General features: G+C 53.0%; 1 long non-coding RNA gene across 2 annotated transcripts in view; it reads left to right on the top strand.

Annotated features, from left to right (window-relative positions):
* Positions 1-8374: 8374 nt before the first annotated feature.
* Positions 8375-13268, top strand: part of LOC142051478 (uncharacterized) — a 37480-nt gene continuing 32586 nt past the window's right edge. The window contains exon 1 of one of the 2 annotated variants that reach the window (XR_012658517.1): positions 8375-8471. This is a non-coding gene — a long non-coding RNA (uncharacterized LOC142051478). The remainder of the gene's footprint in view (positions 8472-13268) is intronic. The other variant, XR_012658516.1, reaches the window with a different exon arrangement.

Raw genomic sequence — 13268 nt, 5'->3', positions numbered from 1 at the left:
TCTTGTCGTGCCTACACACGCTACAGATGTTTTTAAACTCAAAACCGTAGCGCCTACAGCCTAATGTGTTTGCTCATGGTTTTCTTTTGCAAGTTCTGTCATAACTTGTGGGGTGGTTGTTGTTATTACTTGTTTTTCTGGTGTTACCTACCATCTCTCTGTGTTTTGTGATGCTTCCAATTGTTCTGCTAATTGCTCATCCAATTTATTATATCTCGGTTTCAACTTTGGAATTCTGATCTGTTTTACTGGTACTAGTGCAAGGATACCTTGCTCTGCAGTCCTCTTTGCAGCTTTATCGGTCAGTCGTTTGCTTATGTTTACAGCCGTCTGGCCAAATTGATGAGCTTTGCAACGCTTTACCGCCACTTCTTTTGGTTTCTGCACGTCTTCCGGAAGTTGGAGAATTTCTTCTTTATGCTGTATTGATGATTCTTGGGCTGATGGCAGTCCTTTCTCCTTCCCAATAGCTCCATGATCGTGGATCACACCAAATGCACGTTTGGAATCAGTCTAGATATTTATCCTTTGTCCTTCTGCCATTCGCAGAGCTCGCTTCAATGCTACCAATGCTGCTTTCTGTGCTGAGGTGTTTGCAGGCAGCACCCCTGACTCCATTCCCTCGGCGGCGATAACGACAGCATATCCGGCCATTCGCTTCTCTTCTCGCCCAGAGCTTCTTCCATCTGTAAACAACTCCAGATCAGGATTTTCCCAGAGGTTTGTGTCTCAGGTCTGGTCTGCTGGAATAGACTTGTTCAGTAGTTAGCAAGCGATCGTGTTCTAAATTGTCCGTAAGGTTTTCTGTTGTTAAAAACATAGCAGGATTCAGTATAGCAGTAGTCTTCGATTCCACATCGTCTTGTTCTAACAGAACAACTTGATATTTCAACATTCTGCTAAGGGATAGCCAACGACCCCCCTTTTGTTCTAAAACAGTCACCGCTATGTGCGGGACGTATACTGTCATCTTCTGTCCCATTGTTAACTTTGGGGCTTCCCGGATCGGCAGCGCTGTTGTTGCTACTGCCCGTAAACACCTAGGCCATCTTTTACTCGCGTGGTCAGGTTGTTTGGAGAAGTAGCCCACAGGTCTCTTCCAGGTTCCCAGTCGCTGTGTCAGCACTCCAAGGGCTAAATGTTGTCTTTCGTGGACAAACAACTGAAAAGGTTTAGCGAAATCAGGTAGGCCTAATGCAGGGGCCATCATCGAGGCTCTTTTCAGTTCTTTGAATGCCGTTTGGCATCCGGGCGTCCAGGTTAAATATTTATCCTTTTGAGTCTTTCAATGCCTCAAATAATGGTTTTACATACAGTCTATAGTTCAGAATCCAGAGCTGATGCTATTTCATTGTTTTCAGAAAAGCTCTCAGTTCCTTCGGGCTGCTAGGTTCGGGAATTTGACAAATAGTTTCTTTCTTTTCACTTTCTAATTGTCTTTGTCTTTGAGATATTTCAAATCCTAAATAAATGGCTGCTTCTTTTCCTATTTGGGTTTTGTTTCTGGAAACTCCGCATCTTCCTTGGCCCAGAAAATTTAAAAATTTCAAAACATTTTTCTTTACTTTGTGCCGCTATCAGAATGTCATCCGCATTCTGTAACAAGATGCCTCTCCCTGGGTTCTGTTTTTTCTATATCTCTAATTTTTTTTTGCCAGCTGAGTCTCAAGTATCGTAGGACTATTTTTAAATCCTTGTGGAAGTACGGTCCATGGTAGCTGTGTCTTTCATTCTGTGGTGGGGCTTTCCCATTGCAAAGCAAATAGGCTTTGACTTTTTATGCCTGGAGGTATGCAAAAGAAGGCGTCCTTCAAATCTAGTACAGTAAACCATTTATGCTCCTCCTTTAAAAGAGGTCAGTAAAGCGTATGGATTAGCTACTACCGGATGTATATCTTGGACCACCTGATTTATAGCCCTTAAATCGTGAACTAGCTAATACTCTTTGCCTCTAGATTTCTTTACTGGCGACACAGGAGTACTATATTCTGATTCACATTCCACTAAAAGCTCATATTCTGAAAAATTTTATAATTAACTTCTGTAATCCTTTTCGAGCCTCTCGCTTAATAGGGTATTGTTTTTGTCTTACGGGCTTGGCTCCAGGCTTTAAGGTTACTTTTACCGGCTCTGCCCACTTAGATCGCTCCGGAGCTCCGCTCGCTCAAACCAAAGGAATTACTACGTTTTCCACTTCCTCGGGAACCCGTTCCTCCCTGGAGGAATCCTGTAACATAAACGCTCTCGCCTCTGTGGCTTTTGATTCTGGTATTAGTGATTTAATCTCTCCATCTTTAAAAGTTACTTGAGCATCTAATTGACCTAATAGATCTCGTCATAACAGAGGCAGTGGACATTCAGGCATATGCAGAAACTGGTGAGTTGCCCATTGCTTCTCCAATTTAAACTTTAATGGCTCTGAGAGGGGCTAATTTTTCTTTGCCCTGTTGCGCTAGCAACATCTACTGATTTATGATCAAATTTCTCTTCACGTGTATTCAATACCAAATAAGTGGCTCCCGTATCTACCAAAAATTCTATTTCTTCATTCCGTAGCTTCAGTGTAACCAGGTGTTCAGCTAGGGTTGATTCCCCTGGTCTCCTTCATGCCGAGCTACTTCAAGCATTTAACCCAGATCTCTGGATTCAGGTTGTTCTAGTTTCTGAAGGTTGTTTTCTCTCCCCCCGCCCCCATCTGGGGCTGATTGTCTTATGAATATAGAGACCAGCTGAATTGCTTTTTCTGGTTTTTCTGGGTTCAAATGAGTATATTTTCTGGTGGTCACCTTCAGTCTTTCCATAAAGGCTGAAGGGGACTCACTTAATTCTTGTCTCACTTCATAAATTTTGACCAATTTATTGCTTTTGGCATTGCTTGTCTTACTCCAAATAAAATCTCTCTCTGACATCTAGTCAACATTCCCCTGGGTCCTGGCTGATTAGGGTCCCACTCGGGATTTGTAGATGGAAAATTCTTATTCATTGTTCTCTGTAAATTCCTGTTAGCATGTGCTCCCTGCACCTGCCTTCTGGCTGTATTCCATACTATTTTCTTGTCAGTTTCATCAAGCGAAGTATCCAGTATCACAAGTAGAGCAACACTCTTTCAAGTTCTCACCACGTTTTCCTCTTTTCAGAAACATTGCCGTAGAATCTTGTGGACATACCTCACGCTGTTTCTGCTGCTCGGGATGATTCCACGGTGTAAAGAACAAATCAACATATGCCACTTCTTCCCGTTTGCCTTCCCTTTTTACAAAACAACATTAATTGCAAGATGGTACGATATTGCAATGTCTCGTGTTCTGGCCATTTGTGCCCACCTTCCAATTGATACGTTGGCCACCAATGATTGCAATATTCAATTAATGGTTTCCGAGTTAGTGGGTCACCGCCCCCGACGTCTTTCCAGTGCTTCAAAATACATCGCAAAGGTGTTCTCTGTGGGATAGGTTTCCTACTCAGTAATGCTCCCGTCTCCCAGTCGACTAGTAGTTGTGATAGTGCACTATCACAAATACTAGTCAGAGGGACTCCAACCCCCGTTAGAGGTCTCACTGGAAATCTGCCACTGGGATCTGTAGCCCCCTGCTAGATACCCCTGGAGACTTCAACCCCCTGTTGAAGACTCCCCTACCCTCGGGTCCCGCTCCACAGGCTTTCGCCTAGCAGAGACTTACCAACCGAGGCACCTCTTGGCCCCGACCCTGCGTGGCTTTCGCCGCGCCTTACGGGCAGGCCTGTGGGACTCAAACCCGCTATCCTATCCTATGTGGGAAACTAACCCCACGTATTATTCTACCTAAGTTTCTTCTTCAAAGAATGCCTTGTTTACCTCAATCCAGGGGATCTTGCTCAGAATTCTCTGGCCCGGGGATCGGAAGCTCTCCCGGAGAATTCCTCGGGGCCGGCTGCAGGTCCCACGATCCCACGGATCCGTCGAGATTCAAAAGCAGGTTCCCACCTGGGGTGCCAAAACTGTTACCGAAAAACGCGTTAAAATCGGAAACGACTCCTCAACACCAATTTAGTATTAAAGAGCAGGCATTCTGTATTCACGGCGCCGGATGCACGGGGGATCGCTCCTCCTGGCGTGCGTACCTCACGCACCTTTCCTGTACAATTTGTAGATGAAAATTTTACATACTCATACATAGTCATTATTGTCTTGTCTAGCGATGGGTACAAACTTGCTCGTTCCGTATGTCAATCACTGCGCAGGCTCGGTTGTCCTCTTCCGTTGTTCTCTTCTGAGTAGGTGGTGTTACTTGGGTCGGTGGTGGTCTGTGAGTCGGTGGTCGCGATCTCCCCCTGCCGGAATTACCTTTTAGCTTCTCGGCTCTTACTCTTGGCAGTCTTGGCTAGTTTTCTCAGTCCGCTAAGCGAAACCGCGTTTTGTCATCCTTTTCTGACAGAAGCATGTTGTCTGTTGTTCTGCTGACATTAACGATCGCCTAGGCACTAAAATGCAGATCAACAGGTGCGCTGATTGGTACGCTCCATGTTCCCGTAATGGAACACCGTCTCTGGTTGGTTGATTTCATCGCTTTGGTTACACCTGTTCCTGTTGTTCAGTTTCTTCTTTTTTGGCTTTGTGTGATTCTCTCTGTGATTCTGTTTTTCTCTGCCTCGCTTTTCCCAGCTCCCCGTCCCTCACTTTTAATGCCCGTTATCCTTCACCAGCACACTCTCCCTTGGTTCCCATCCTCGTTTCTGAATTCCTCCTGCTTTGCCACGTAGCCCGTGACTTTTTTCTTAATCTCTCTCTGTCTGCCTCAACGCTCCCCCCGTGCTTTTTAATTCGTCTTCTCTGCTCTGTACCCTGCTACTGTTCTTGCCTTTCTGAGTTCTTCTCTGTCCAGCTCCCTTGCCCTATTCATGAATTCCTGTTCTTCCTGCAGCCACCGCTGTTCCCTGTGACCTCCATCTCTCTCTGTCCAGCTCCCTGTCCCTAGGTTTTAATTCCTGCCTCTGCCCGCTGTAGCCTGTCTAGATGTTTCTCTCGGCCTCTCTCTCTGTCCGGCTCCCTCTCTCTGTGTTCTAATTCCACGTTCTCTGTCACGTGGACCCGTGCTATTTGTTTGTCCTCATCTCTCTCTGTCCAGCTCCTTGCTGCGACGTTTTATTTCCTCATTTCCTCCCTCTCTGTCTTTGTAGCCCATTGCTGTTGGTTTGTTTTTTTCTTTTTTTTCACTTGTTTCTTCATGTGTCTCTGTCTGCCTCCCAGTCCCTGATCTTTAATTCCTCCTTCCCTGTAGGCCGCTGTTCCTTTTTTCCATTCTACATTGTGTTCTCTTTGGTCTCGTGTTCTTATTCATTGATTCCCTCCTCGCTGCCCTGTGGCTTGTCCCCATTTTATTGTTGCTTCTCTCTCCCTCTCTCTGGCTTCTTGCCCCTGTTTTTAAAATTCCTCCCTCTCTTCTCTCTTCCCTGTAGGCCGTGTGATCTTTAGCCTTTCTCCATCTCTTTCTGCCCATCTCTCTGTGTCTATTCATTAATTCTTCCCTCTCTGCCCTGTAGCCTGTAGCTTCTGTCCTTTCTCCATCTTGCTGTCCCTGGCTCCCCCGTGACCCTATGCTAGAATTGTTTCTCTCTTCTCTCCGTACGCATTGCGATTCCTTTTGCTCTCTGTCTCCCTTTGGTTTTTTTCTTTTTTTTTTCTGGCTCCCTGTCCCTAATTCTTAATTCTCTGCCTTCTCGTGCCCCATGGTTTGTTCTGTGGGGTTCTCTCGCGGTTCCCTCGCAGTTCCCTCCAGTCCATACTGGGCTATATTGGTCTAGTCCATACTGGGCTATATTGGTCTAGTCCATACTGGGCTATATTGGTCTGTCCCGGCTTCCTCCCAGTTCTTTCCCAGTGCCTCACAGTAGGTCCCGGTTCCGTCCATGGGATGAACTGTGGGGGAACTGTGGGGGAACTGTGGGGGAACTGTGAGGGAACTGTGAGGGAACTGTGAGGGAACTGTGAGGGAACTGTGAGGGAACTGTGAGGAGGGGGGCGGCCCCCCGGGCCCCAGCCCCTCCCCCCCGCCTGGGGCCAGGCCCCGCGGCCGCCGGCCCCTTCCTCCTCTGCCCGCTCCCGTCGCAGACGGCTCGGTATGTGTCACGAGCGGCAGCCGCGTTCAGCAGCTCTCGGAGGGCGCGCGGCTCTGCCCGGCCGTGACCGGGGCCCGCAGGGGTTTCCCGCTCGCTCCGAGAAGGCGCTGGCCCCGAGCCGGCGCGTCCCGCCCCGCCCGGCCCTCGGCGCCCTCGCGAGCTGAGCGCGGCCCGGCCAGCAGGGGGCGCTGGCGCTCACCGGCTGGGCGCGGTGGCGGGGCCGGTGGGGGCCGTTCCTTCCGGCCGCCCTTTAAGGGCCGCCCCGCGGGGCTCGGGCTTCCGGTGGCGCGTGCGCGGCGCGTCGGAGCGGGGGCGGGAGCGGTGCGTGTGGAGGCCGAAGGGCCGGTGCGTGTGGCGGCCGGGTCGCGAGGCGTCCCTGTGCGGTGCCGGGGCCCCTCTGCGGCCCGGCGTGGGAAGCCCGCGGCCGGCGGAGCCTGCTCGGAGCTGGGCGGGGAGCGCCGCGGCGGTCCGGCCGCCGGCAGCCATCCCCTGCGGTGGCCGGCAGCCCCTCGGGACGCCTGGAGGCCTGGCGGTGCCCGAGCCTCGCCTGCGGCAGCCGCCTGAGAGAGCAGCGCGGCCGTGTCCGGGGGCCGGAGAGCGCTGGTGGGTGAGTTCGGGCAGCGGGGGGCGGGTGTGTGTCTCCGGGCGGGGCCGGGGGGCTCCGTGCCCCGCAGAGGAGCCCCGGTCGGGCATCGTTCGCTTCCGAACAATGCAGGTCTGTCCCTGGTTATTTTCTGTGTACAGTGTTTCGGGCCACCTGAAAGCCTTTGGCCGGGTAGGTTTGGTGCGGGGCGATGGCAGGTGTGGACCCTGAAAGATCTCGGGTGGGGGGCGTGGGAGGTATTTCTTGCCTTAAAACTCTGAGCCCACCTCGTGTGTCATGTCGTGTTATCATGTCGTGAGTCTCGTGACTGTGGCAAATGGCTGAGTCGGGCGTTTTCTGATAACTAACTTCTGAACGTGTGCGTGTGTAGGCACGGGGAGATTTGTGCAGGGTGACGGAGCCCCTTGTGCTTCTGTGCTAATGTCTACCTGTTCTAGACCTCCAGTGTTGGAAAGCCTTTGTTTAGTGCCTAGTTGTGGCTGCGTAACTGCTGTTGCGCCTGCAGCTGTGCTCGCAGGGATGCTGGGTGGCTCCGCATCAAACCGGCCGCCGGGCGGCCGGGTTGTGCCGCAGAGCATGCCGGGAGCTGTAGTCCTTGCGGCTGCCGGGCGGCCGGGTTGTGCCGCAGAGCATGCCGGGAGCTGTATTCCTGGCGCAGTGGCTGCCGGCCCTGTCACGTGGTTCGCCGGGCATGGCGGGAGGCGCGGTCTTCCGGCGCTCGGGTGCCGGGCGGCCGTGGCGCGTACGGTACGCGAGGTGTATTTTTGGGGTTGGATTCGTGTTGATTACTGGGGGCTTGCGGGTGCGGCCGCTTCCCGAGAAGCGGTGAGTTCCCCGGGAGCTGACAGAAGGGAAGAGGGAAAGGAGGAGGACGATGACCTTTTCCCCGTGCCCAGGGCGCAGATGATGGCCGCCTCCCCGGCCCACCGGAGGTCCCGCTCAGCCTCCCCTGGCCCCCCTTGCCCCGTGCGCCTGCCCCCATCTCCGGCACCTCCCCATAAGCGTGCTGCATAGCCTTAGGCCGCCCCCAGGCCCTGTCGTGAAGGCAGCAAGCCGTCCCTCAAGCGCACTGGATTCCCCCTTGGCGCAGGGGCCCTTAGCAGTAGCGTGGGGAGGGAGCGGTGTGTCCAGAAGCCCCTGCGGAAGGAGAGGCTTTGGCCAGGGTCGATCGACGGTAATGACGGTCGCTGTTTCTTCTTTCCCTCTCCCAGAGACCGTGCTGAGGACGTGGTTGTCTGTCCTTCCCCCGGGGATGCCGTTGCCTGCGGCCGTCTCAGGCTCGCGTGGCTTCTCTCTGCCCGTCCTCGCCGTCCTCGCAGCGCAGGGCCGAAAAGGGATAGACAAAGCCCTTCCCGGCTGCGGACAGGAGCTGCCTCGGCTGAAGCTGGAGACGCCAACGAAAGGTAAAGAAGAAGAAACTGAAGGTGCTCTGGCTGCCAGCTGCCTTCCTGCCGCAGGCAAGAGAGAGCCTGTCCATGCAGGTGGGGGAGGAAGGATCCCCCTTCATAGCCCGCAGCGGGCCAGGCCACCAACGTGCACCGTAGGGTCTGTACGCGTAACCCGGAGTTGGGTACGGGCGTGTAGTGCACGAGCAAGCTAGGCTACGTGCCTAGGAAGCCTCATCTGGTAAGAGCTGTAAGACACCCACGTATTCTCTTCAGGTGGAGGACGGCCTAGAGTCTGGAGCTGCTGAAGAGGCAGGGAGGAGAGGAGGGGAAAGAAGCATCTGAACGGCTAAATTGTGCCAGCAGCGCTGAGAGCGAGAGTCGCGGTGAGTCCTGGGCCACTGGGGCCCCGTTGCCTCTCTTGTGCGTCCTGGGCCCTCCCTGTCTCTCCCCCGGCCCCCTCTCTTTCCTTACCTGCTGCAAAATTATTTTTTTTTGCGCCCCCCCCGCACCTTCTTTCTCCGTCTCGCTCTGAGTGGCTCCCTGCCTCCCCGTCTTTTCAGTCCTCCCTCTCTCTGTCCTGTAGCCTGTGGCTCCTTTTTCTTTCTCCGCCTCTCTCTGCCTGGCTCTGGCTCCGTGTTTTTTTTTTTTTTATTCCTCCTGCTCTGTCCTGTAGCCTGTCGGTGTTTTGTTGTTCTCTGGCTCTCTTGATCTGACTCCCTGTGTTACCGAAAAACGCGTTAAAATCGGAAACGACTCCTCAACACCAATTTAGTATTAAAGAGCAGGCATTCTTTATTCGCGGCGCCGGATGCACGGGGGATCGCTCCTCCTGGCGTGCGTACCTCACGCACCTTTCCCGTACAATTTATAGATGAAAATTTCACATACTCATACATAGTCGTTATTGTCTTGTCTAGTGATGGGTACAAACTTGCTCGTTCCCTATGTCAGTCACTGTGCAGGCTCGGTTGTCCTCCCAGTACAGTGCGCGGAACGGGGACGTACAGTGCGGGGAACGGGGACGTACCTGGATCTACTGGGTTGTACTGGGAGGGAACTGGGACGTACTGGGAGGCTCTACAATGTCCTGGGATGTCCTGGGATGTAGTGTGGAGGAACTAGGATGTACAGGCTTGTACTGGGTTGTACCGGGTGGAACTGGCAGGAATTTGGGATGTACCAGGATGTACTGGGATGTACTGGGAGGTAACTGTTATGTACTGGGAAGGAACTGGTAGGGAACTGGGATGTACTGGTATGTACTGGGAGGGAAGTGTTATGTACTGAGGGTAACTGGGACGTACTGGGATGTGCTGGGAGGGAACTGTGAAGTACTGGGATGTAATTAGAGGGAACTGGGATGTACTGGGAGGGAACTGGGATGTACTGGGAGGGAACTGGGATGTACTGGGAGGGCACTGGAATGTAATGGGATGTACTGGGAGGGAACTGGGGTGTACTGGGAGGCACTACAATGTGCTGGGATGTCCTGGGATGTACCGTGGAGGAAGTAGGGTGTACAGGCTTGTACTGGGTTGTACCGGGTGGAACTAGCAGGGATTTGGGATGTACCAGGATCTACTGGGATGTACTGGGATGTACTGGGAGGGAAGTGTTATGTACTGAGGGGAACTGGGACGTACTGGGATGTGCTGGGAGGGAACTGTGAAGTACTGGGATGTACTTAGAGGGAACTGGGATGTACTGGGAGGGAACTGGGATGGACTGGGTGGAAAGTGTTGGGAACTGGGATGTACTGGGAGGGAACTGGGATGGACTGGGAGGGAACTGGGATGTAGTGGGACATACTGGGAGGGAACTGGGATGTACTGGGGTGTACTGGGAGGGGACTGTTATGTACCGAGGGGGAACTGGGATTTACTGGGAGTGAACTGTGAAGTACTGGGATGTACTTAGAGGGAAGTGGGAGGGAACTTGGATGTAGTGGGAGAGAACTGGGATTTACTTGGAGGAAAGTGGCATGTACTGGGCTGTACTGGAATGGAACTGGGAGTGAACTGTGTGTGAACTGTGAGGGAACTGGGATGTACTGTGAGGGAACTGGGATGTACTGGGATGTACTGGGACAGACTGGGAGGGATCTGGGATGTACTGGGCTGCACTGGTAGGGAACTGGGATGTACTGGGAGGAATCTGGAATGTCCCAGTTGACACCCACTTCCCTCCCAGTGCCTCCCAGTATATCCCAGTTTCCTCCCAGTACATCCCAGTAAATCCCAGTTTGCTCCCAGTACATCCCAGTACATCGCAGTACATTCCAGTTCCGTGCCTGTACATCCCAATACATCCCCGTTCCATGCCAGTACATCCCAGTTCCCTACCAGTTCATCCCCGTACATCCCAATTCCCTCCCGGTTCACTACCACTTCTTTCCAGTGCCTCCCAATACATCCCAGTTCCGTCCCATTACATCCCAGTACATCCCAGGTCCCTCCCAGTACATCCCAGGTCCCTCCCAGTACATCCCAGGTCCCTCCCAGTACATCCCAGGTCCCTCCCAGTACATCCCAGGTCCCTCCCAGTACATCCCAGGTCCCTCCCCGTTAATCCTAGGTCCCTCCCAGTACTGGGAGGGAGCTGGGATGTACTGGGAGGCACTACAATGTGCGGGGATGCCCTGGGATGTACTGTGGAGGAACTAGGATGTACAGGCTTGTACTGGGTTGTACCGGGTGGAACTGGCAGGGATTTGGGATGTACCAGGATGTACTGGGATGTACTGGGAGGTAACTGTTATGTACTGGGAAGGAACAGGGAGGGAACTGGGATGTACTGGTAGGGAACTGGGATGTACTGTGAGGGAACTGGGACGTACTGTGAGGACACTGGGATGTACTGTTATGTACTGGGAGGGAAGTGTTATGTACAGAGGGGAACTGGTGCGTACTGGGATGTACTGGGATGGAACTGTGAAGTACTGGGATGTACTGGGAGTGAACTGGGAGGGAACTGGTATGTAGTAGGATGTACTGGGTGGGAACTGGGATGTACCAGGATGTACTGGGAGGGAACTGGTATGTACTGGGAGGGAACTGGGAGGGAACTGGTATGTACTGGGAGGGAACTGGTATGTACTGGGAGGGAACTGGTATGTAGTGGGAGGGAACTGGGATGTACAGGGACATACTGGCAGGGAACTGGGATGTACTGGGAGGGGATTGGGATGTACTGGGAGGGAACTTGGATGTATTGGGAGGGAAGTGTTATGTACCAAGGGGGAACTGGGACGTACTGGGATGTACTGGGAGGGAACTTTGAAGTACTGGGATGTACTTAGAGGAAACTGGGAGGCAACAGGCATGTCCTGGGATGTACTGGAATGGAACTGGGAGTGAACTGTGTGTGAACTGTGAGGGAACTGGGATGTACTGTGAGGGAACTGGGATGTACTGGGAGGGACTGGGAGGGATCTGGGATGTACTGGGCTGCACTGGTAGGGAACTGGGATGTACTGGGAGGAAACTGGAATGTCCCAGTTGACACCCACTTCCCTCCCAATGCCTCCCAGTATATCCCAGTTTCCTCCCAGTATATCCCAGTTTCCTCCCAGTACATCCCAGTAAATCCCAGCTCGCTGCCAGTACATGCCAATACATCGCTGTACATTCCAGTTCTGTTCCTGTCCATCCCAATACATCCCCGTTCCATGCCAGTACATCCCAGTTTCCTACCAGTTCATCCCCGTACATCCCAGTTCCCTCCCGGTTCACTACCACTTCTTTCCCAGTGCCTCCCAATACATCCCAGTTCCGTCCCATTACATCCCAGTACATCCCAGTTCCCTCCCAGTACGTCCCAGTTCCCTCCCAGTACATCCCAGGTCCCTCCCAGTACTGGGAGGGACCTGGGATGTACTGGGAGGCACTACAATGTGCGGGGATGCCCTGGGATGTACTGTGGAGGAACTAGGATGTACAGGCTTGTACTGGGTTGTACCGGGTGGAACTGGCAGGGATTTGGGATGTACCAGGATCTACTGGGATGTACTGGGAGGTAACTGTTATGTACTGGGAAGGAACAGGGAGGTAACTGGGATGTACTGGTAGGGAACTGGGATGTACTGGGAGGGAACTGGGACGTACTGTGAGGACACTGGGATGTACTGTTATGTACTGGGAGGGAAGTGTTATGTACTGAGGGGAACTGGTGCGTACTGGGATGTACTGGGAGTGAACTGGGAGGGAACTGGTATGTAGTAGGATGTACTGGGTGGGAACTGGGATGTACCAGGATGTACATCCCAGTACATCGCAGTACAATCCAGTTCCGTTCCTGTACATCCCAATACATCCCCGTTCCATGCCAGTACATCCCAGTTCCCTCCCAGTACGTCCCAGTTCCCTCCCAGTACTTCCCAGTTCCCTCCCAGTACATCCCAGGTCCCTCCCAGTACTGGGAGGGAACTGGGATGTACTGGGATGTAGTGGGAGGGAACTGGGAGTGAACTGGTATGTAGTAGGATGTACTGGGTGGGAACTGTGAAGTACTGGGATGTACTGGGAGTGAACTGGGAGGGAACTGGTATGTAGTAGGATGTACTGGGTGGGAACTGGGATGTACCAGGATGTACTGGGATGTACTGGGAGGGAACTGGTATGTACTGGGAGGGAACTGGGATGTACTGGGACATACTGGCAGGGAACTGGGATGTACTGGGAGGGGATTGGGACGGACTGGGAGGGAACTGGGATGTACTGGGCTGCACTGGTAGGGAACTGGGATGTACTGGGAGGAAACTGGAATGTCCCAGTTGACACCCACTTCCCTCCCAATGCCTCCCAGTATATCCCAGTTTCCTCCCAGTATATCCCAGTTTCCTCCCAGTATATCCCAGTTTCCTCCCAGTACATCCCAGTAAATCCCAGCTCGCTGCCAGTACATGCCAATACATCGCCGTACATTCCAGTTCCGTTCCTGTACATCCCAATACATCCCAGTTCCATGCCAGTACATCCCAGTTTCCTACCAGTTCATCCCCGTACATCCCAGTTCCCTCCCGGTTCACTACCACTTCTTTCCCAGTGCCTCCCAATACATCCCAGTTCCGTCCCATTATATCTCACTACATCCCAGTTCCCTCCCAGTACGTCCCAGTTCCCTCCCAGTGCATCCCAGGTCCCTCCCAGTACTGGGAGGGAACTGGGATGTACTGGGAGGCA

The sequence above is a fragment of the Phalacrocorax aristotelis genome, unplaced genomic scaffold (assembly GCF_949628215.1).
Source record: "Phalacrocorax aristotelis unplaced genomic scaffold, bGulAri2.1 scaffold_68, whole genome shotgun sequence".
In the NCBI taxonomy this organism is placed as follows: Eukaryota; Metazoa; Chordata; class Aves; order Suliformes; family Phalacrocoracidae; genus Phalacrocorax; species Phalacrocorax aristotelis.
This window is presented reverse-complemented; position numbering and strand designations above follow the sequence as displayed.